This window comes from Alligator mississippiensis, unplaced genomic scaffold (assembly GCF_030867095.1).
Source record: "Alligator mississippiensis isolate rAllMis1 unplaced genomic scaffold, rAllMis1 scaffold_122, whole genome shotgun sequence".
NCBI lineage: Eukaryota > Metazoa > Chordata > Crocodylia > Alligatoridae > Alligator > Alligator mississippiensis.
Window position 1 is genome coordinate 36,202 of NW_026775321.1, and position 25,431 is coordinate 61,632.

At 45.2% G+C, this 25,431-nt stretch overlaps 1 long non-coding RNA gene across 3 annotated transcripts; it reads right to left on the reverse strand.

Moving 5' to 3' along the window:
* Positions 1–398: 398 nt before the first annotated feature.
* Positions 399–24,771, reverse strand: LOC132247116 (uncharacterized). Of its 3 annotated transcripts, none has more exons than XR_009458462.1 (6): positions 24,674–24,771; positions 18,376–23,010; positions 13,192–16,989; positions 10,763–11,198; positions 5,579–9,376; positions 399–485 (listed from the first exon to the last, which is right to left on the reverse strand). It is a non-coding gene; the product is annotated as an uncharacterized LOC132247116 (long non-coding RNA). The 3 variants fall into 3 exon arrangements; XR_009458463.1 differs by having other exon boundaries at positions 10,763–11,201; XR_009458461.1 differs by having other exon boundaries at positions 10,763–16,989.
* Between the last annotated feature and the right edge of the window lie 660 nt (positions 24,772–25,431).

A 25,431-nucleotide genomic window follows, 5' to 3' on the forward strand; every position in this document is an offset into this window, starting at 1 on the left:
TAAATGTTTTATGTACAGATTGAAATGAAAGCATAAGTTCTCTCACATCAAACGTCTCTCAAACACGATGTTATTAATATAAATTCCCAGAAGTGACATAGAGTAGATGTTACAACAGGAACACCCCAAAAACACCCAAAGGTTTGGTGGTTCTTCTGGAAAAAGAAAAGTTAAAACAGGGTTTTCCACAGGGCTGCATAAAAAGAAATAAAAACTATAACTAGAAGGTCCACATTCAAAGTAAAAATCTAAAAAGGAATCTACATGGAAAGGCTTGCATTTCCCTATGGAAAGAACCCCTTAAAATACAGTTCATATACTACTGAATCAAAGGTAGTAACATACAGGCAAAGAACTGAATAGAAAGGAACACTATATGTACATCATAACTTACATGTGTTCCAGCTCTCTCTGAGTGTCCTCCAAAGAAATACCCAGCAACACACAGATCCCCCGTCCAATGGAACTTATTTGTTCTCCACCCACTGGGGAAGAAAAAATGAAAAAGGTAAAAATGAACACACACTCCAGTTTTCTGTCACAGGCAAGGATCAGTTCTGTAACATACCAGTACAACCATCATAGCAAACACTTTCTCAAAGTTTCTTTAGTTATGTCATTAAACTTGATTTTTTAAGAGGTCAGGTCACTGTCTCCAGGATGTCCACTGAGATACACCAACTCGTTTTGAGAAAGAGGACTGAAGGTCTGCAAGTGAAAAGTTACTTTCCTGGTCATTTTAGCAGCTTTCAATGCTGTGAAGTTGGAAGCAGTGTACCTGCTGTTCCAGCCTTCCAAATACTGTCTAGTAGAAGTGTCATCACAGGTGTAAAAAACAGTATTAGGTGGTCCTTGTTTGTGAGACAACCAGCAGCCCCATTAAAATGATTTACTAAGTGAAAGGAAAACTGGGCAGCTCAATATGCCTACTCCAATGTTTCAAAATCTTTCAATATAGAACTATAGCACTGTAATTTTCATTGAAATCAATAAGATTCATACACTTGGCTCATAAAACCCTTTCAAAATTTTATCCAAGTATCTGAAATCGGTACACTTACCTCATTGCTTCACTGAAGAATTCCCCCAAATAACATTTGTTTTTAAAAAAATCAATTTATAGGAGTTTCAGCTGTGCAAAAAAGCAATTTGCAGTTGATGATTTGGCTGTTCAGATCCTCATAGCCTTTGTAGTCTCCACAGAACACAACCCCACATAAACTGGCCAGTTCTGACCCATCGCAATAACACAACCATCATTTTCTTATAGTATAAAATAATAGCCAGTCCCTGTATGCCCATTTTCGTATGCTAAGGAGATCTGAAAACATTTCTGTTGATACATCATGGACAAACCTTGGAATACGGGATTTATTCTATACCTGAAAAAGCACCAAGACACACACCTTTTGTGTTAAAAATAAGGTCGTCCCAGGACAAAGAATAAAATAGGCAGCATCCCACAAAACAGAAAATAAATGGCTGTGGAAGATACCCCTGAACAATATCCTGGCTATCTTTGAGCATGCATTGGACCAAAGGGTCTAGGAAAGCATGACTGACTGCACAGCACACTTGGAAGTCAACAGATTTGGACAATTTCACATAAGAGTTGAGCAGGAGCTAAGTGCAGAGTTAGCGGCTGCTCTCAGAAACTACCTTGTCCTGATATATATTTTGAGGCAATAGCAAGGGGTCTCCAGCTTGGCCATTGCCATTTTAGCCAACACAGCAGCCTTTGCCTCAGATTGGCAGGTCCCATACCATTCAGGACCACAGAAAATGTTCAGTTTTTTACTTCTATTACATCCAGAAACCAATTCCCAGTAAGTACTGGGGTCACATCAGGATGCTTTACTTAAGAAGCTGCTGTATTATGCAGCAACTTCAGCGGTCTGACCATGTATTAAGCATGTTGTCACTTTCTAATAAGATCAGTGCAAAGAGTCACAGCAGTAGGGACTGCTTTTAGATGAAACAGTTCCAACCTCCCGGCCAGAGACAGAAGACCAATCCCTTCTATGTAACAACTGAGTTTACATAATATGTTCAATAATTAATCCAAAATGCATCCGGAGTTCTGTTGCTGTTGTGAACTGATTTATTAAGCAATATTTGCTTGTATTGTAGTCAATGTTAGTAAATATGCAGAAAACAGAAAGGCAGTAGATAATAACTACTAAGAACAAATTGGAGGCAATTAATTTGCGGAGGAGGATTCACCAAGCGGACGAAAGATGGGCAGAAATCCAGCACTCCAGAGTATGCAAACAAAAGGTGATGATCAGGTCACAAACAGAACAGGTCAACTGCAAAAGTGAAGCTGGAGGAAAAGCATCAGTTCTTCACAGGAGCCCTTTAAGAAGTTTCATATATACCAATAAAGTTGTTTTAAACTTAACCAGTAGGCTCACAGGCAGGCAGCCTGGCTCACTGAAGTGCAGAGTCTGAATATACCAGCTCTTTGCACCAATATAGGTACCAAAGGTTTACTAAGGAGGTTATCCTCATCACCCCCATTTTACAAGTGGAGAAAATGACAGAGGAAGGTCAAATGACTAGCTCAGTGTCACCCAGCAGGCCAGTGTCAGAGTTGGGAATGGAGTCCAAGTGTCCCAAGCCCCGGGCCAGGGCTCTATCCCACATCCCCAGAGAGAAGGCTCTACACTTCTCCTGGGAGAAGTCCTAGTGCCTGCCTCTACAGCTGCTCCAACATTCCCAACAGATTGTCTTTCCTTCCCTTTCTGCTACAATGCAAAGATCCTGGTCTTTTCTCATGTGACAGCGATGATTCTCAACAAGGGTGCCTTGCGATCCTTTCAGGGGTGTTGTGGGGTGCCACACAATGTTAGCACTGTTAGGTGTATGAACATGATTCAAAAGATAAAGCCAGATCTTCCACGTGGGAACCCTTAGTGTTAAAAGCATTCTGACCTGTTGTGCTCTGAGTTCTTTGCAACAGAAGAATTACCCTATTATTCTTCTGTAGTCAAAAATCAAGTGAAAACTGGCATATTTTGAGCAGTGGCTCAAATCTATCAAAAGATGCCCTGAGTCTATCAAGGGTGATTGTGCTATAGCAACTTGGGATAGCTCTGAGCAGCAACAAAGGCATTACGGCAAGCTGGCTGTAGACTGTGGGAACAGAGCTTAATGCTTGGAAGGTTTTCTTTGCAGCCAGTGGAGGTATAAGCATTTTTCTTATTATTTTTTTAAGGAAGGTGTATAATGCAAACTCCACTTGCATGCGTAGCAGGTAAACATACAATATGCTTAACAATCCAGCCCCAATTTGTGACCTATTCCTTATATAAGTGGTTCTCAACCTTTTAGACTGGAAGCAACCCTTGGAAAATGCCAGGTCTTAGTTTTCACTGTTTTTGACTACAGAAAAATAATGGATCAATTCTTTTGTTACAAATGACTCAGAAAGACCACAACGGTCAGCAAGTTTGTGATATTATGGATTCCTATTCAAAATCTCTGGATTTACCTTGTGAATCCAGCTTGCACACCTAACGGGACTAACATTCCCTGACACCCCACAGCACCCTTGAAAGGATCTCAAGACAGCCTGGTTGAGTCACAGGGCACATCTACATGTGCACTTTAATGTGCAGTAGCCTATTTTACCATGCATTCAAGTGTCATGTAAAAAAATACAAATATGCTAATGCACAGTAAAATAGGCTACTGCACATTAAGTGTCACTTAAAAACCATGCGCTTGCAGTACTGCTTATTATGGCAGCCTGCTTCACATTTTGTTAGTACTTCACATTAGAGGGCATTTATACACATACCTTGTCATCCTGCGACACACCAGAGATCCAGTGGGTTGGATGCACACTGTGCTGTTTCACATGCAGTTGTATAAGTGGCAAAATGCGCGTCAGCATGCAGAAAATGACAGCGGCACGCTTTTGAACTAAAACACCTTTGATGCGTTTTAGTTCAAAAGTGTGTTGCCATTTTCAATGTTTTAGTTCAAAAGCCGTCGCCATTTTCTCAGGGCTGACACATTTCACCGCTTATACAACTCCATGCGCTGGCACTGCAGCGCAAGCATGTGTACAAATGCCTGGAGGTACTAAATTTAATACACATTAAGAAAAGTGCATTAATACGCGTATAGACACACTCACTGGGTTATACCGTAACCAGCTCTGAGATCTGCAGATCGGCTCAGGTGCCTAAACCTTACACATGTAACATCTGTACCTCTTAACTACTTACACTTGCCATTCCTAGCACATCCCAGGGAAACAACTGGCATAAGAAGCCACCTGTCTGGGAGAGTTCAGATGGGGATGACCCTGTCTTGAGCAGGGATCACTATGTGACCTCCAGAGCTCCCTCCCAGCCCTATCTATGTCTCTGTGACTCCATGAAAATGGCAGAAGCCAGCCCCATCTGCAGTATCTATCCCCCCGCCTTGTTAAGCCTCTTCTGGCCACCAAGCAGTGGCTATTGGGGCTTTGCCAAGCCATAAGGAGCCTGGCTTAGTTTTGGGCAGCCAAGTCCCCGAGAAGCACAATGCTGACCCAGCCCGAGGCGTGGGGCCCTTCACAGAATCCTAGAAAAGTGGGACTGGAAGGGACCTCAGAGGTCATCTAGTCCAGCGTTTCTCAACCCCTCGGTTGCAACCCAAAAGTGGGTCACAAGGATACATAAAAGGGTTGTGAACAAACTTTAAAAATGGACCAACAAACTTTAAGGAAGAAAAACATGGGAAGCTGTGGCTTTTCCCTTGGAGGCTGGCAGAGCTCCAGTCTGCAAGGAGCTACTTGGGGGCCCCCCATTCCCCACACACACCTCTACCCCACAGACGGGGGGTGGTGGGGCTAGGGCCTGGGGACAGTGGGTCAGGAGGGAGGGGCACTGGGTCGGGACAGGCCAATGGGTCCTGGTCCAAAAAAGGTTGAGACCCACTGCTCTAGTCCAACTCCCTGCCTGAGACAGGACCATCCCTATCTCACTCATTCCATACAAACCCATCCTCTAACCTCTTAGCTAAACTACAGTCAGCCCTGACACAACACAAGACTTAACACCCTTATCTGCAAACCACCTTGCTCTTGTGGCCTTTGGTTAAGGGCAAGTGACTCGGGGGCATCCGAACCCCAAGCCCACAGGCTCGGGCCTGCACGTAGGATGCCCATTGATGGATTTGGGAGTATCTGAAGCCCCCGGCTGAAAAGTGTGGGGTGGAGGAGGATACTGGCCGGCTGCAGTACCACCTATGGTGTTTGAACAACCGAGCGTTGCTCAGTCGAGAGGATCCGGAACCGATCTGGCTAATTTGATCTGGGATACAAAGAGTTTTCTAAAAATAAAATAAAATAATAATAGTCTGCAAACAATAAAGCAGGGGGACCAGAGCCAACATCCTGCCGCAACAGAAGCTGTTGATGCCTGCTGGAGGGCTCCCCAGGAGCGGGCCAGGCCCGGGCCACGCAGGAAAGCAGCCCCCTCCCACACCAACCTGACCACGGGGTACAAGCCAGGCGGGGCGGAGGGGCGAGCCCAGGGCAGGAGCAGGCCGGGCAGCCCGGGGAGGCAGGTGCGGCGGCACTGACCTGTCACGCTGGCCTGGCCGACCCGCTGGATGATCGCCTTCATGGTGCTGCGCCGCGGAGCCAGGCCCGGCGGCTGCGGGAGGCGGCGGCGGCTTCCCGGGGGCGGGCGCCCTCTGCGGGCAGCGGCGGGGCCGGGCCGGGCCGCGGCAGCGGAGGAGGGCGGCGGCGCCGGGCGCTCCGGCCAGGGGTCCAGTCCCGCTGCAGACCGGGGCGCACCTCTGGGGGGAGCGGCTGCCCCTAGAGGCGGGATCAGCTGCCCTGCAGAGACCGGGCTGCCCCTATAGGGGGATCAGTCCCTCTGCAGAGACTGGAGCTGCGCCGCTCCGGCTGCCCCCAAGAGGGGTGGTGAGACCTAACCCCTCTGCCATGTGAGCACACGGGGCTGGACCCACTAGGGATGGTTCTAGCAGTTTCTTCTCCTTGGTGGGGTCCAAGCCCTGGTGCTGCGCGCACACATCCCCAGCTCCGGCAGGGCCGCCTCCTGCAGCCTGTCTGTAGTGAGCCTCTTCTTTGACGCCACTCCCCTGGTGCCCACTGTCAAAGCAGGTGCTCCCCTAGCTCTTGCCAGCATGAGGAGACTGGTTGCTAACCATCCTCCTGAGCCTACATGATTAATGCACAGGTAGGTAAACCACAGCTATATAGAGCATGGTTGTATGGAGAGGAGCATATACATTAATGAGAGTTTTGGTTTGGCAACACCTCCCTTCCCACAAGTCCTAGTTCACAAAGAAGCAGCAGATCAAAATGCAATATCTGGTTACAAGATACTGTCTTGTCATTCTCCACCCTTCCTTGGGACTGCTTTTCCTCCAGTCCCCCCGAGCTGGGTATCCTTGCCAGTCAGGCTGCCTGAGGTTCTGGGGCTGCTTGTCTCACAGTAGCAGATCTATTCAGACTAACTCAGAAATTTAGGGGGAAGTTTTCCTATTTGGTTTCTTTCGTTAGTGCACAGGACTTCTTTTCTTTTTTCTTAACAATGAGTACTACACTGTTTACCATCTGATTTGGCAAAGCATAGAGCACTGTGATTTCTGGCTCTGAATTTGCCTGGAAGTTGGTCAGCTGACCTGTGACTTGGAGCCTAATTTGCAAGTGGCATTATTTAAAAAAAAAAAGAGGATAATTATTGCCCCTATTTGTGAGACTGGTTTATAATAGGCAGACCTCATTGGGAAACATCATTCAGGTAACAGATACTTTAAAATCTGACTAGATTCAAGAAAGTCTCTGAGGGAATACATGAACAAGGTAAATAACATTTGAAAATAAGAAAATACACAGGTAAAATCAGTACTTTTAACTGCTTTTTCTTTAGCATGCAACTTGTGACACAGTTCATCTTGTTATCTGTGCTTAGGAAGTATACATAATTTTGCCTTCAGTTTGTATCATATAGGATGTGTACTAAACAGAAACAAAACACTTGGCTCAAGCTACAAAGTATGATCATTCTTTAAAGTGAAACCAAGATGTTCAAATCTAAAAACTGGTAGGAGAATTTGTTTCATGAGCATAAAGAAAATCTTAAGAGTCTCAGGCCTAAGAGCGGTAGGCCACACTTGGACAATTGGCAGAAAGATTGGTAGTGCCCCAGTACTGGTTAGTGTATATGAAGTACAAACCAACAGGTGAAACCCCACCTTTATCTTTGTGATTTCTCTTTTTCATTAACACTCTGGCTCCAGTATTAAACTGGGCTTTATGTATAACACTATACTACTACCCCTGAATAGTCCACAAAACATAATTCTTCAACCAGTACTGCAGAGTTGGCCATTTTTGCCATAGAGTTCTGAAAATAGTAATTTTGTTGTCACTTTCCTTTGGGCTGTAGGCTTACCTACCTATTCTAACAACCCACATCAGCCTCGATTAAACCTGATTTTTCATCCCCCATGAGAGATCTGCCTACCCTAAAAACAAAGGCTCATTCTTCAGCTGACCTCAGACTACCATGAGAAAAGACTTACCTATTTTTTTGCCCAGGCACAGACCCTGGTGGCAGATGGGTCACTTGAAAGATAGGTTTCTAAGTACAACTCTAAGTAGAGAATGAGATGGTGGGAGTACAAAATCCTGGAAAGTGAAATGTATCAGACTAGCAAGAAGATGTTCTTAGAGTACAGGGGCAAGGCCTGACAAACAGCATGGAACTAATGGATTGTGTGTCTTCAGAAGGCAGGAAGTAACTTTTCCACAGAGCATTCACATCTAACATTCACAGAGGGATAAAAAGTTTGAGGGAAATCCTTCATAAAGTTTTGCCAACACATCACGTTTAATCACATCTATCTGAAAAATATTTTTAGGCGTGTGTTTTTGACAGCACTTTGTATGTCGCCAATTTCCTTATTTGCTTTTGATAGCAATTATGTACTAAAGAGTTACAAAAATGTGGAGAGGATAAAGTATCAAAGCACAAAATCTGGCAGTGGAATCTAGGGTCAAATGTTGTGTCTGAAACCACTTGTCATTTTTTTCCCCCTCTAAATGACTGCATTTCAAGTTGATTCTGTCCATCCTAAAACAGCAGAAAGGTGAATAAAGCCTTGACTTGCTTGATCTGGTCAGTTCTGTGAAAAGAGATGAGCCATTTCATTAGCAAACCAAATAGAAGGACCAGTGTCCTCTATGTGGTTATTTCGTACCAAGGTTTACTCGTTTCTTGAAATACAAACCTCCATTTGAAAAGCTGAGCTCCAGAAATGCTTTTTATTACATATAGGCTATGTTTTTTTAATAAGTTTTCCCTCTCAAGTCTTCATTTACTCTTCATCATTCACCTTTTCACAAAGCAGCAAGGAGTAAATGCATTGTTTTTGTTTACTCTGAAATATAATACATTCATGGAGTTCTCTTACCTGCAGTTACATGAAAGAAGCTGATGGTGATTGTGAATAAGCCTTATGTGCTATGGAAATCTTCAACTACTTGCTAGTCTTTGTAACGCCTTTTGAAGGCCTTTCTTTCCCTAAACATGTTGCTATTCTTTTTTTGTTTGTTTTATGCCACATATGAAATACAGATCAAGTCATGGCTTTTTCAGGAAAAGTACTATTTTACTAAAAAGTACTATTTTATTTTAAGCAATACCTATTTGCAATAAAAAGCAGTAATTCTGGGTCAGCATCAGAGCTAACATGAGTTTAGGCTTTGAATTATAGGACTAGCTGGGTAAGCACAAAACATCTCAAGACCTCATGTTTTTAATATTCTCTGGTTTATGCCCCTACAGTATTTAAGACAGGTTAATGGCTTGTTTCCTGAAAAAAAAGCAATCAAGAATATTTGCCTAATTATGGCAATCGTACTACTTTTTTCCCCATTCTCCAATTTCCATATCAGGTGCTATAATTCTGTAAGGCAACTACCTCCAAACTGCTACTCCTGCTACACCCAGGCCTAATCATAATAGTGAAAAGGTTTCTCTACTAGATGCAATGTGACATGTAAATTCATTAAAATCAAAACTAGTTTAGAAACTTCCTATGTAATCACATTAATATTTACAGAGACATTCTCAGACAATGGTTTAAGTGGAGTTGAAGAGATGTGCCATATTTAAATTATCCATTGTTATTTGAGATGTGAAGCTCTTGACTTTAACAGCAAATGGGGGCAAAATCTGTTCTTCAGCTAGAATCCATTACTTCTCTGGGTCAGAGTCATCAGTAACGTTAAAGGATGCTTTCAAATACGGAAAACGTTCAGGTCCTTGTTTATAGTCCACTGTTCTTACTACGTGAAAGCCCAGCTAGTTTTTATAATGATGTACTTCTTGCTTGGTGTCCGGACCTGGTGGAGTTAAAAAAAAAAAAAAACAACCCCCCCCAAAAACAAGTCAATCCTTTATAGTGAGAAAGTTCCACCCATACATTTTCCATTACATCATTGCTCATATTATCAGAATATCCAAGTAGCTACATTTCTATTCAGTTTTTGTGGTTATCTACAAGGGTGTTTCAGAAATGTAATGGTATGTTTAAAATAAAACCCATTTTGTGCGCATTGAGGAATACTAATGGTGGCTACTGTCAAACACACCCAGCGTTTACAACTATGTAAAGAAACAATGAAGACTTGGACTAGTTAATGATCATTACACACAAAACAGTTTTATTTCAAAATTGCTACTCATTTCTAAAACCCTCATACATCCCAACATTGGGAAATGGATGAATCGTAACACATTTACACTGCAGCATAACCCAGGGACCTGAGCAAATTTGCGTACAGGTTTCCCTAGTCAAGGAAGTAAAGCAGCATTCATTTTCACAAGGCCACTCTCTTGTCCCCAGCACTCTCACCTCCAAAGCCCTAAACTAGCAGCATACACAATTCTCCTTATTGCCTTGTCAGAGCTACCATTCTCCGTTGAGTTTTGCTTGGGCTAGCTACTGAGGTGGCTGTTTATACAGACCTAGACCAGTGGTGCCCAACCTTTTCACCCTGCAGATCAGATGGGTAGCACCAAGTCCTTTCACAGACTGGAAGCAGTCAGTGGGACCCGAGCTGGCTGCAGGGAGTGTACAACCCATCTGTCTATGTGGGAGAGGGACAGGGCACAGCAACCCCAATCTGGACACGTGTTAGAGATGGGGAGGATTGGGCCAGGAACAGGGCCTGGCCCTAATCCTGCATGGCCCAGGCAAAGCTGGATCCAGCCACGTAGCCCTTCCATTGCTCCTCACTGCCAAATTTGCTGACCCATGGAGGATACCAAGGCTCTGCAGGCCACACTGGGCCAGTGGGCTAGAGGTTGAGCAGCCCTGACCTAGGCCAATGGTGGCTTAGGATGATGATAAGGCGACAACCAGCCCCAACTCCTGATCTTGCCTTTACTGCAGCTGAGGGACTCTGCCTGCTATCCAAATGGTAAAGCTGCGAGGCAGAAAAGCTTTTAAAAAGGAAAATACAACCGAGGAACACCTGCCTTATGGCCCTTCCCCATTCCCATTCCCATTCCCCACCCCGCGCCTAGCACACGTGTCTCCAGAAGCCCGCGAGAGGTATGAGCACAGAACGCCCCACCCCCATTACGCAAACGCTGCGGAAGGCGGGGTTCTTTCTTCCTATTGCGTATGCGTGGGAAAGGAACACCCCCCCCCACCCCCCCATACATAAGAAACTTCTCTCCGCTGCGCATGCGTGACAGGAAGAATGGAGGGGGGGGGTCCATACCGTTAGGCTTCCTCTGGGGCAAGTTGTCGACGCGGTAGTAGTAGAGGGCGTAGCCCAACAGACTCCATGAGCTCAGCGCGTACATAATGGCAAAGCGTTTTCTCCACAGCTCAGCTTTAGCCTTGTTCATCTTGCCTTCGGCCCCCAGCGCCCACTCACCAACAACGGCAGAGCCTACTGGCCGAGCAGTGCAGCCAATTCGAGGCGAGGAAACGCGGAAAGACTTCCGGGGTAGGAAGGGAGGGGGCCCCGCTGTCCCGTGCATGCGCGTTGTGGGCGATACGCAGCCAGGAGGCCTGGCCCTGTCCCGCCGCGGTTAGGCTCTGTGCGGGCTAGGGTTAGGGTTATTTGAAAGCTTCGGGTCACGCGCCCTTTCTCAGAGGCACCGGGTGTTGGCTGCAGCCAAAGCTGGGGACTTCAGGGTGGCCCAGTGCTCCTGCTGGGACCGAAGCCAGAGGTTCCTGGTGAGAGGGGCTTGCCTGTCCACTCGGGGTCAGATCGCTCTCCATATTTGGGGTCAGGTGGAGATTTTACCCTATGGGCAAGGCTGTGGGGTTTTTGCCTTCCTCTGTAGTAAGTGCTTATGGCCATCTAACTGGGATCTCCTGAGTGTATATTGATAGCATTTCATAGAAGCAGGGCACTGGCTGCTGTGGTTCCACTGCTTTACCCCAGGCAGGGTAGGGTGTCAGGTCTGTCTTGTATCAGGATTGACGGTTGTCTTTATATAGAGAGTTTTGGTTACGGATTGCATAGGATGGTTTGGGTATTGATGATCTTGCCTGAGGCAGGGGGCTGGACTTAGATGGCCTATGGAGGGCCCTTCCAGCCCTACTTCTCTGACCTTTAACACCACCTTAGCCAAAGACTTGGCCTGCACAGCCTCTGTTTCATCATCTGTTATAACAGGGGTGATACCTATGGATGCAGGGTAGGGAGGAGTTTCCATTCCATGTCTGAAGGTTGAAAGTCCTCGACAGAAGTAAGCAGAAATATAGGTACTGTAGGCAAACAAACAGCCCAGCTCTTTTATAAGTTGTTCTTGTTTGTTCGTTTTTTATGATTAACCCCTGGTGATTGTGCCCAGACCAGCCCTACAGTAATCACTGATTTAGGTCGAGTGCCCTCAACCTAAATGGCATTTCTCTGCCTGTGGTAGATCTCCATTCTTGGCCTCTCATGAGGATGCTGATGCCAACACATAGAAACTGATCAAGGGACAGCCATGTTACTCTGTGGACATATACAGTCCTGCAATTTCTGAAGAATCACAACCCAGATTCAAATCCAAAAGGCCTGGTGTGCAAGACCTTTATGCCCTGAAATAACCTGGTATGGGTAAACAGCAAGCAACTTGGGGAGCTTCTCCAGAAAGCAGCAATAAAATGAAACAAAGGAACAGAGTCTACATTAAAAGACAAATTAAAAAGTATGTCTAGACCAGGCAACAGCACCAGGAAGGACTATATGAAAAAGATACTTAGGTATTGTTCACAGCAGCATACAAGCTTCTTTACAGATGGGAAGGAATAGGCCACATTGTAAAGCACTCTGCATAAAGATAAATATGCAGGTTCATGTGGAAAGAAAAACACCCACCCCTACCCTTTATTTAAAATGTAAATAAAGTTGTCTAGGTATACTGTAGGTCAGTGGTTCTCAACCAAGGGTTTGCAGCCCCCCTGGGGGCCACAAGCAGGCTTCTGGGGAGCTTACCCAGCCTGGCATGGGGAGGAGCCACTTTGGCTCCCCTGGGACTAAGGCAAGCCCTGAGGAGGAGGCAGGAGTAGGCCCACCCCACACCCTCCATCTCACCATCCCTATCTCACTCATTCCATACAAACCCATCCTCTAACCTCTTAGCTAAACTACAGTCAGCCCTGACACAACACAAGACTTAACACCCTTATCTGCAAACCACCTTGCTCTTGTGGCCTTTGGTTAAGGGCAAGTGACTCGGGGGCATCCGAACCCCAAGCCCACAGGCTCGGGCCTGCACGTAGGATGCCCATTGATGGATTTGGGAGTATCTGAAGCCCCCGGCTGAAAAGTGTGGGGTGGAGGAGGATACTGGCCGGCTGCAGTACCACCTATGGTGTTTGAACAACCGAGCGTTGCTCAGTCGAGAGGATCCGGAACCGATCTGGCTAATTTGATCTGGGATACAAAGAGTTTTCTAAAAATAAAATAAAATAATAATAGTCTGCAAACAATAAAGCAGGGGGACCAGAGCCAACATCCTGCCGCAACAGAAGCTGTTGATGCCTGCTGGAGGGCTCCCCAGGAGCGGGCCAGGCCCGGGCCACGCAGGAAAGCAGCCCCCTCCCACACCAACCTGACCACGGGGTACAAGCCAGGCGGGGCGGAGGGGCGAGCCCAGGGCAGGAGCAGGCCGGGCAGCCCGGGGAGGCAGGTGCGGCGGCACTGACCTGTCACGCTGGCCTGGCCGACCCGCTGGATGATCGCCTTCATGGTGCTGCGCCGCGGAGCCAGGCCCGGCGGCTGCGGGAGGCGGCGGCGGCTTCCCGGGGGCGGGCGCCCTCTGCGGGCAGCGGCGGGGCCGGGCCGGGCCGCGGCAGCGGAGGAGGGCGGCGGCGCCGGGCGCTCCGGCCAGGGGTCCAGTCCCGCTGCAGACCGGGGCGCACCTCTGGGGGGAGCGGCTGCCCCTAGAGGCGGGATCAGCTGCCCTGCAGAGACCGGGCTGCCCCTATAGGGGGATCAGTCCCTCTGCAGAGACTGGAGCTGCGCCGCTCCGGCTGCCCCCAAGAGGGGTGGTGAGACCTAACCCCTCTGCCATGTGAGCACACGGGGCTGGACCCACTAGGGATGGTTCTAGCAGTTTCTTCTCCTTGGTGGGGTCCAAGCCCTGGTGCTGCGCGCACACATCCCCAGCTCCGGCAGGGCCGCCTCCTGCAGCCTGTCTGTAGTGAGCCTCTTCTTTGACGCCACTCCCCTGGTGCCCACTGTCAAAGCAGGTGCTCCCCTAGCTCTTGCCAGCATGAGGAGACTGGTTGCTAACCATCCTCCTGAGCCTACATGATTAATGCACAGGTAGGTAAACCACAGCTATATAGAGCATGGTTGTATGGAGAGGAGCATATACATTAATGAGAGTTTTGGTTTGGCAACACCTCCCTTCCCACAAGTCCTAGTTCACAAAGAAGCAGCAGATCAAAATGCAATATCTGGTTACAAGATACTGTCTTGTCATTCTCCACCCTTCCTTGGGACTGCTTTTCCTCCAGTCCCCCCGAGCTGGGTATCCTTGCCAGTCAGGCTGCCTGAGGTTCTGGGGCTGCTTGTCTCACAGTAGCAGATCTATTCAGACTAACTCAGAAATTTAGGGGGAAGTTTTCCTATTTGGTTTCTTTCGTTAGTGCACAGGACTTCTTTTCTTTTTTCTTAACAATGAGTACTACACTGTTTACCATCTGATTTGGCAAAGCATAGAGCACTGTGATTTCTGGCTCTGAATTTGCCTGGAAGTTGGTCAGCTGACCTGTGACTTGGAGCCTAATTTGCAAGTGGCATTATTTAAAAAAAAAAAGAGGATAATTATTGCCCCTATTTGTGAGACTGGTTTATAATAGGCAGACCTCATTGGGAAACATCATTCAGGTAACAGATACTTTAAAATCTGACTAGATTCAAGAAAGTCTCTGAGGGAATACATGAACAAGGTAAATAACATTTGAAAATAAGAAAATACACAGGTAAAATCAGTACTTTTAACTGCTTTTTCTTTAGCATGCAACTTGTGACACAGTTCATCTTGTTATCTGTGCTTAGGAAGTATACATAATTTTGCCTTCAGTTTGTATCATATAGGATGTGTACTAAACAGAAACAAAACACTTGGCTCAAGCTACAAAGTATGATCATTCTTTAAAGTGAAACCAAGATGTTCAAATCTAAAAACTGGTAGGAGAATTTGTTTCATGAGCATAAAGAAAATCTTAAGAGTCTCAGGCCTAAGAGCGGTAGGCCACACTTGGACAATTGGCAGAAAGATTGGTAGTGCCCCAGTACTGGTTAGTGTATATGAAGTACAAACCAACAGGTGAAACCCCACCTTTATCTTTGTGATTTCTCTTTTTCATTAACACTCTGGCTCCAGTATTAAACTGGGCTTTATGTATAACACTATACTACTACCCCTGAATAGTCCACAAAACATAATTCTTCAACCAGTACTGCAGAGTTGGCCATTTTTGCCATAGAGTTCTGAAAATAGTAATTTTGTTGTCACTTTCCTTTGGGCTGTAGGCTTACCTACCTATTCTAACAACCCACATCAGCCTCGATTAAACCTGATTTTTCATCCCCCATGAGAGATCTGCCTACCCTAAAAACAAAGGCTCATTCTTCAGCTGACCTCAGACTACCATGAGAAAAGACTTACCTATTTTTTTGCCCAGGCACAGACCCTGGTGGCAGATGGGTCACTTGAAAGATAGGTTTCTAAGTACAACTCTAAGTAGAGAATGAGATGGTGGGAGTACAAAATCCTGGAAAGTGAAATGTATCAGACTAGCAAGAAGATGTTCTTAGAGTACAGGGGCAAGGCCTGACAAACAGCATGGAACTAATGGATTGTGTGTCTTCAGAAGGCAGGAAGTAACTTTTCCACAGAGCATTCACATCTAACATTCACAGAGGGATAAAAAGTTTGAGGGAAATCCTTCATAAAGTTTTGCCAACACATCACGTTTAATCACATCTATCTGAAAAATATTTTTAGGCGTGTGTTTTTGACAGCACTTTGTATGTCGCCAATTTCCTTATTTGCTTTTGATAGCAATTATGTACTAAAGAGTTACAAAAATGTGGAGAGGATAAAGTATCAAAGCACAAAATCTGGCAGTGGAATCTAGGGTCAAATGTTGTGTCTGAAACCACTTGTCATTTTTTTCCCCCTCTAAATGACTGCATTTCAAGTTGATTCTGTCCATCCTAAAACAGCAGAAAGGTGAATAAAGCCTTGACTTGCTTGATCTGGTCAGTTCTGTGAAAAGAGATGAGCCATTTCATTAGCAAACCAAATAGAAGGACCAGTGTCCTCTATGTGGTTATTTCGTACCAAGGTTTACTCGTTTCTTGAAATACAAACCTCCATTTGAAAAGCTGAGCTCCAGAAATGCTTTTTATTACATATAGGCTATGTTTTTTTAATAAGTTTTCCCTCTCAAGTCTTCATTTACTCTTCATCATTCACCTTTTCACAAAGCAGCAAGGAGTAAATGCATTGTTTTTGTTTACTCTGAAATATAATACATTCATGGAGTTCTCTTACCTGCAGTTACATGAAAGAAGCTGATGGTGATTGTGAATAAGCCTTATGTGCTATGGAAATCTTCAACTACTTGCTAGTCTTTGTAACGCCTTTTGAAGGCCTTTCTTTCCCTAAACATGTTGCTATTCTTTTTTTGTTTGTTTTATGCCACATATGAAATACAGATCAAGTCATGGCTTTTTCAGGAAAAGTACTATTTTACTAAAAAGTACTATTTTATTTTAAGCAATACCTATTTGCAATAAAAAGCAGTAATTCTGGGTCAGCATCAGAGCTAACATGAGTTTAGGCTTTGAATTATAGGACTAGCTGGGTAAGCACAAAACATCTCAAGACCTCATGTTTTTAATATTCTCTGGTTTATGCCCCTACAGTATTTAAGACAGGTTAATGGCTTGTTTCCTGAAAAAAAAGCAATCAAGAATATTTGCCTAATTATGGCAATCGTACTACTTTTTTCCCCATTCTCCAATTTCCATATCAGGTGCTATAATTCTGTAAGGCAACTACCTCCAAACTGCTACTCCTGCTACACCCAGGCCTAATCATAATAGTGAAAAGGTTTCTCTACTAGATGCAATGTGACATGTAAATTCATTAAAATCAAAACTAGTTTAGAAACTTCCTATGTAATCACATTAATATTTACAGAGACATTCTCAGACAATGGTTTAAGTGGAGTTGAAGAGATGTGCCATATTTAAATTATCCATTGTTATTTGAGATGTGAAGCTCTTGACTTTAACAGCAAATGGGGGCAAAATCTGTTCTTCAGCTAGAATCCATTACTTCTCTGGGTCAGAGTCATCAGTAACGTTAAAGGATGCTTTCAAATACGGAAAACGTTCAGGTCCTTGTTTATAGTCCACTGTTCTTACTACGTGAAAGCCCAGCTAGTTTTTATAATGATGTACTTCTTGCTTGGTGTCCGGACCTGGTGGAGTTAAAAAAAAAAAAAAACAACCCCCCCCAAAAACAAGTCAATCCTTTATAGTGAGAAAGTTCCACCCATACATTTTCCATTACATCATTGCTCATATTATCAGAATATCCAAGTAGCTACATTTCTATTCAGTTTTTGTGGTTATCTACAAGGGTGTTTCAGAAATGTAATGGTATGTTTAAAATAAAACCCATTTTGTGCGCATTGAGGAATACTAATGGTGGCTACTGTCAAACACACCCAGCGTTTACAACTATGTAAAGAAACAATGAAGACTTGGACTAGTTAATGATCATTACACACAAAACAGTTTTATTTCAAAATTGCTACTCATTTCTAAAACCCTCATACATCCCAACATTGGGAAATGGATGAATCGTAACACATTTACACTGCAGCATAACCCAGGGACCTGAGCAAATTTGCGTACAGGTTTCCCTAGTCAAGGAAGTAAAGCAGCATTCATTTTCACAAGGCCACTCTCTTGTCCCCAGCACTCTCACCTCCAAAGCCCTAAACTAGCAGCATACACAATTCTCCTTATTGCCTTGTCAGAGCTACCATTCTCCGTTGAGTTTTGCTTGGGCTAGCTACTGAGGTGGCTGTTTATACAGACCTAGACCAGTGGTGCCCAACCTTTTCACCCTGCAGATCAGATGGGTAGCACCAAGTCCTTTCACAGACTGGAAGCAGTCAGTGGGACCCGAGCTGGCTGCAGGGAGTGTACAACCCATCTGTCTATGTGGGAGAGGGACAGGGCACAGCAACCCCAATCTGGACACGTGTTAGAGATGGGGAGGATTGGGCCAGGAACAGGGCCTGGCCCTAATCCTGCATGGCCCAGGCAAAGCTGGATCCAGCCACGTAGCCCTTCCATTGCTCCTCACTGCCAAATTTGCTGACCCATGGAGGATACCAAGGCTCTGCAGGCCACACTGGGCCAGTGGGCTAGAGGTTGAGCAGCCCTGACCTAGGCCAATGGTGGCTTAGGATGATGATAAGGCGACAACCAGCCCCAACTCCTGATCTTGCCTTTACTGCAGCTGAGGGACTCTGCCTGCTATCCAAATGGTAAAGCTGCGAGGCAGAAAAGCTTTTAAAAAGGAAAATACAACCGAGGAACACCTGCCTTATGGCCCTTCCCCATTCCCATTCCCATTCCCCACCCCGCGCCTAGCACACGTGTCTCCAGAAGCCCGCGAGAGGTATGAGCACAGAACGCCCCACCCCCATTACGCAAACGCTGCGGAAGGCGGGGTTCTTTCTTCCTATTGCGTATGCGTGGGAAAGGAACACCCCCCCCCACCCCCCCATACATAAGAAACTTCTCTCCGCTGCGCATGCGTGACAGGAAGAATGGAGGGGGGGGGTCCATACCGTTAGGCTTCCTCTGGGGCAAGTTGTCGACGCGGTAGTAGTAGAGGGCGTAGCCCAACAGACTCCATGAGCTCAGCGCGTACATAATGGCAAAGCGTTTTCTCCACAGCTCAGCTTTAGCCTTGTTCATCTTGCCTTCGGCCCCCAGCGCCCACTCACCAACAACGGCAGAGCCTACTGGCCGAGCAGTGCAGCCAATTCGAGGCGAGGAAACGCGGAAAGACTTCCGGGGTAGGAAGGGAGGGGGCCCCGCTGTCCCGTGCATGCGCGTTGTGGGCGATACGCAGCCAGGAGGCCTGGCCCTGTCCCGCCGCGGTTAGGCTCTGTGCGGGCTAGGGTTAGGGTTATTTGAAAGCTTCGGGTCACGCGCCCTTTCTCAGAGGCACCGGGTGTTGGCTGCAGCCAAAGCTGGGGACTTCAGGGTGGCCCAGTGCTCCTGCTGGGACCGAAGCCAGAGGTTCCTGGTGAGAGGGGCTTGCCTGTCCACTCGGGGTCAGATCGCTCTCCATATTTGGGGTCAGGTGGAGATTTTACCCTATGGGCAAGGCTGTGGGGTTTTTGCCTTCCTCTGTAGTAAGTGCTTATGGCCATCTAACTGGGATCTCCTGAGTGTATATTGATAGCATTTCATAGAAGCAGGGCACTGGCTGCTGTGGTTCCACTGCTTTACCCCAGGCAGGGTAGGGTGTCAGGTCTGTCTTGTATCAGGATTGACGGTTGTCTTTATATAGAGAGTTTTGGTTACGGATTGCATAGGATGGTTTGGGTATTGATGATCTTGCCTGAGGCAGGGGGCTGGACTTAGATGGCCTATGGAGGGCCCTTCCAGCCCTACTTCTCTGACCTTTAACACCACCTTAGCCAAAGACTTGGCCTGCACAGCCTCTGTTTCATCATCTGTTATAACAGGGGTGATACCTATGGATGCAGGGTAGGGAGGAGTTTCCATTCCATGTCTGAAGGTTGAAAGTCCTCGACAGAAGTAAGCAGAAATATAGGTACTGTAGGCAAACAAACAGCCCAGCTCTTTTATAAGTTGTTCTTGTTTGTTCGTTTTTTATGATTAACCCCTGGTGATTGTGCCCAGACCAGCCCTACAGTAATCACTGATTTAGGTCGAGTGCCCTCAACCTAAATGGCATTTCTCTGCCTGTGGTAGATCTCCATTCTTGGCCTCTCATGAGGATGCTGATGCCAACACATAGAAACTGATCAAGGGACAGCCATGTTACTCTGTGGACATATACAGTCCTGCAATTTCTGAAGAATCACAACCCAGATTCAAATCCAAAAGGCCTGGTGTGCAAGACCTTTATGCCCTGAAATAACCTGGTATGGGTAAACAGCAAGCAACTTGGGGAGCTTCTCCAGAAAGCAGCAATAAAATGAAACAAAGGAACAGAGTCTACATTAAAAGACAAATTAAAAAGTATGTCTAGACCAGGCAACAGCACCAGGAAGGACTATATGAAAAAGATACTTAGGTATTGTTCACAGCAGCATACAAGCTTCTTTACAGATGGGAAGGAATAGGCCACATTGTAAAGCACTCTGCATAAAGATAAATATGCAGGTTCATGTGGAAAGAAAAACACCCACCCCTACCCTTTATTTAAAATGTAAATAAAGTTGTCTAGGTATACTGTAGGTCAGTGGTTCTCAACCAAGGGTTTGCAGCCCCCCTGGGGGCCACAAGCAGGCTTCTGGGGAGCTTACCCAGCCTGGCATGGGGAGGAGCCACTTTGGCTCCCCTGGGACTAAGGCAAGCCCTGAGGAGGAGGCAGGAGTAGGCCCACCCCACACCCTCCATCTTGTGGGTGACACTGCAGGTAAGCAAAGCTCTATGCTGCTACTGCTCGGGTGAGTGGGGTCCCAGGATATTTCACTGCCAAGCCCTGCCTGCTGCACCCAGGGCCATGCAGGCAGGGCTGGGGAGCCAGGCCATTTCTCTCCTGTGCAGGGAGCAATGGCAGCTCCACAGAGGGGCCTTGGGGAAAAAAAGGTTGAGAACTCCTACTATAGATAACAGGGTAGTAGTGATGGCAACTGGGTTAGTGCTATAGCTGAGAGCTTATTTTGGCCTGCAGACTCACGGCAGTAGCAGTTGAGAAAAATGAATAGAGCCCAGTTCAACTGCAAAGGTTCATGGTGACTCTGCAAGAATGGGGGAAAATGATGTTTTTACGCAGAAGATTAACCATGTAATCTTAAAAAAAAGCCTGGGCGTACATGCTGCTCTTATAGTCATTCTTCAGACTGCATTGCAAGAGGGTGACTCGAGTTAAAATGAGATGTTATATATCAGAAGCTAGTTGTACAGAGTATTTTTATATTTACCACAACTAAGGTTTAAAATTTGGTTATAGGAACATTCTTGCCTCACTTCAACTATTTTGAGGAGTAGAGCTCCAAAACCACAGACAGCATTGATACAGTTATAAGTCTAAGGACTTTTTATTGTATCATGAACAAGAATTTTTGCTCTCTAACAGAAGGCTTACATGCAGTAAAGCAGATCAACCCATGTGTGTGGTAGACTAGGAAGGGGACAGGCAGCAAAGTGGCAGACAGGGCAGGGAACAGAACAACAGAGCAGCAGATCAGGCATAAAGTAAGGCAGCCAGTCAGGCAGGAGAAAGGGATTCGAGCGACTCTCAGGAAGGATGTGGAACTAATTTATGATACACTTGGCAAAAACGTTGGTCTCCGCTACAATACAGTGTGTGAGCCTAACTGTAAGAGAAGATGTGTACACAAATCTATTTAGATGAAAATCGGGGCTGAAATTAAAAGCAATTTAGACAGCCCCTATGCTTTGAATCAACATGACTTTGGTAGTTGAGAGTAGCAGGTGTGAGTCTTTTTGTATGATGAAGTAATGAGTCATCTTTAGATCTCAAGCAAAGAAGGAAGGTAGATCATGTGCAATTTTGATGTGGTGGAGAGTAAATTCTCCACACTAGGGCCAAATTTAACTTGAAACCTGTAATGGCTGCATCCCCAGGAACAGGAACGTGTAGTTTGCAGCACCTCAAAGCCTCCTGAGGCACTGCAAATCCATGTTTGCAGCAGAAGGGCGAAATCGAATACCAGGAAGTCCCAGTATCTAAAAACAAGGGGTGGGGAGCATGTGGCTGCAGCATACACCCTGCAAAACTAGAGCCTGGCCAGCCAGAGCCACACTCCAGCTACCAGCCAGGCTGTGCACCTGGATCACTGCTGTTGCAGCCCCAAGGGGACCCCAGGCAAGGCTGCTGGGGCCAATGCAGATGCTGGCTCCAGCTTCCCCTGCCCCACTTGGTGCAATTTGCAGCTCACCACAACACGCATACAGGGGCATGCCTGAGGAAAAGTAGCGATGGCGCAATATATGACACTTCTGTTTGTCCCCAGGGAAACACATGCACACGCTGGGTGTGTTCCCACAAGCATGCACATCCCTTCTCCCCCAAATGCATACCAAAATGGTAGGCATTTTTGCACCCACCTTCTGTTGGAAAGCATTCTGTGATTCTCAGTGCTTAGAGATCCAGAATCACTAATGAAATTGCTTGGGCAATAGGAACTGAAATTCTCTCTCTTTTCAATAACTTGAATGCACAACTCTAGTTTACTTTTGAAAATTTACTGGAAGAACTAGAAGACTGATTTAATTCCCTCTGAGAGTCAGGTTCGGTATGGCACTAAATATTAATGCTTGCCTTAACTAATTTTATCTTTCATCAATATAGTTTCCTTTATCCAAAAGAGTTGCTAAAAGAGAATAGTTTTAATACATTTTGTTACAATTAAGTGAAAAGCTGTATTAAGTTTTCTATAAGCTAAAACATCCTGGAGTTGAAGTTACAATGTATGAAAAATGTAGATCAGAAAGAACACAGACAAATGGAATACAAATAAATTAACATCTAAAAGGATTCAGTACAAAGCTCCCCTCCAGTATTTGTTTCATGAAATAGTTGAAAGCTGTGGCCTACGAAGAAGAAAAGGAATGTACTGTATTTGCTTACATACAACATGGCCCAAAATATAATATATACCCTGTTTTTGAAAGGCAGAATGAAGAAAAATGGATTTTTCCAGTTATATGACTGCATAGCCCAGGGGAAGAACCCAGTCTTCAGGTGACTTTTACCCTTTTTTTCCTCCTTGGGCTAATGGGATCAGCTAGTAGACTATAAAATTGCCCTAAGAAAGGTCAGTTTGACTTTTCTTAGCAAGACCATAAAGACCATTAAAAAAGGAGACAACTGTTAACACCTGTGGAGCAAAAAACAATGGACCATTAAATCAAATGAATTCTTCAGCTGCCTGAATAGTCATGATGCTGCACTGTGGAGCAGGATTTAAAGTAGGGTGCTTCTATCCCAGGCAGAAAAACAGCTTCCCTGCTTAATATATGCACCCCAATTATGGGGGGCTACATTTAGAGGAAATCATGTGTTATATGTGAGAAAATACAGGTAATACATTTTCCCACATCTATTGAATTATCAGTATGATCCCATTAATTCTTTCCTTTTTATGTCCTTGTTATGATCCAGGTCATGCTGCACTTGACACTGCCAATTTTTTCAGATGGTCCATGAATACCTGGAGACTAACATCATCCGTTAGGATTGGAGACCCCGATTCCTGCAATAATAGAAATAAATGTGTGATGAGAAAAAAACGAATAGGGGTAGAAGGGTCATTCTGAAAGAAAATTAGGTTTCTGTGCCCAATGCTAATCAACCATATGCATATTCTAGCCAGAGAGAGAGAGTGTGTGCGTGTGTAGCCACACAAATTCCAGTGAGAGAGAGAGAGAGAGAGAGAGAGAGAGTGTGTGTGTGTGTGTGTGTGTGTGTGTAGCCACACAACAATAGTACCAACAAAACTCCATTTATTCTGGTCTTGCAAGTAATTCTATACTATTGAAAGAGATTTTATTATTTATGAAACATAATTTGTATCCCTGCCCCAAAGATGCAACAAAAAAATAAAAAAGGAAGGACAGAATAAGACCCCCAAAAATCAAGCAACCATTCATAGATTGTAAGGCTGAAAGGGACCTCGGCAGATCATCAGGTCCAGCCCCTGCACCAAGGAGGAAAGACAATTGGGTTCAAGTGACCCCAGCAAGGTGACCATCCAGTCTCCCCTTGAAGATTTCCAGGGTAGGTCATTGCATCACCTCTGGAGGGAGCTTATTCCACAGTCTGGGCACCCTAATTGTGAAGTAGTTTTTTCCTGATGTTGAGCCTAAAACAGTCTTCCAGGAGTTTGTAACCATTACCCCTAGTTTTCCCCAAGGGTGCCCTGGTGAACAATTGTTCACTGAGCCCTTGACGTATGTCTTGATGTAGCAGTAAGCTGCTACCAAGTCCCCGCTCAGCCTTCTTTTTTTCAGGCTGAAGAGTCCCAGATCCCTCAGCCTTTCCTCATATGACTTGCTGTGCAAGTCTCTGATCATACAGGTGGCTCTTCTCTGGACTCTCTCAAGCTTTACCACATCCTTGTTAAAGTGTGGCACCCAGAACTGGACACAGTATGCCATATTCTCACTAAGTTATAATTGCACCTGGAGATTTTACTATTATTTTTAGTCTATAGTACCAAAATATGCCAGCTGCAATCTAGAAAAATAGTGGACGAAAGTTTTTGTAGCTGACTGCCTGGAACTTTCATGGTATATCCTAAGTCTTAAAAGCCTGTTTCTCAGAGCTGCTGAGGGCTTTCAGCTTGCATTCATGTCAATAGGAGCTGTGGGTGCTCTGCACTGCTAACAATCAGACTGCTTTTATTAACAAGCTTAAATAACGTAGGAGCTTCACTTCAGAAACCCAGTTTTGAAAATTTCCTGAGTATCCCAATTGCTTTTATTTAGTTGTTCCCTGCCAATATAATTTAGCTGTTCCATTCTAATTAATTGATGGTGACCATAAAGGAACAAAATGATGTACACACTGAGGTGCTAAAGAAAAGTCTAGCTCTTTGATGGCTGCACATTTTTCGCTTCAAAATACGACTACTGCAGCCACCAACCAGCAATGTTATTGTCAGCTCCACTGTGACAGGGAAATAACTTTTGTTTCTCCCACCACAAAGCATTACAGATTTTTAGGCTTCAAAAAATGAACATTTGTGAAAGCTGCTAGCCAGAGGGCAGAAGGATGGATGTAACACATCCCACGGGAATAAAGCAAGCTATTGCTCATCACCCTAACAACATGTAAACAGAAAGGAAACAGAATGGGAGAGGAGAATGTATATGTTTCGTTTCTTCCTCAAACACAAATAGGTCTCCATAACTTACCTGTCCCCAGGCATAGAGGTTATTGTGCGTCTGTGAGGGGTTCACTTTTGATAACAGGAACCGAGCCTATGAGAAAAACAAGATGTTACAAAAGTAATTTTAAAAATAAAGATCAGTTAGCTGCCTCAGGATCCAACATCATAGATAGTCTGATTAGTTCCTGCATTGCTCCACTTTTCTAAAGAGGATTTTCTAACTTAACTTGGTTATTAATGTTCCAATCCAATTCCTGTTTATGGGTATCACCAGAGCAGCCATACAATGCAATGATTTTCTTCTCCTGATCGCTGCAATAGCTAAATTTGACTGAATTTTTTTGGTTATCAACATTTGCTGCTATCTGACGTGGCTATTATTCAGCTGTTACAGAGAGAGAAGAGAATGAGAGGTGGATAAAGCTAAAATAAACTCTTTATTCCCAGACACCCACAGCATATGTATTACATGACTCAAAATGCAACAAGAGTAGGCAAGAGACTTCCTATTTTGAATGCTAGCACATCCTGTAGAATAATGAACAGACCTCTAAACTACTATGAACCACAAGGGACAAAGGAACCTGCTCTGCTAATATATTCAAGTTTTCAGTTCCTTTAAAAGAGGCAATCTTCTGCATTCTAGTGGCAGATATGCTTAGCACTGCTGTGGAAGGCAGGCCACAAGCCCATCCTTCTGGTAAGGAGTTCCATCTCCTGGGCTCATTCCCTCCCCTGCTGCATATCTGGGTCAGTTCAGCATGACAATGTGACAACATGACA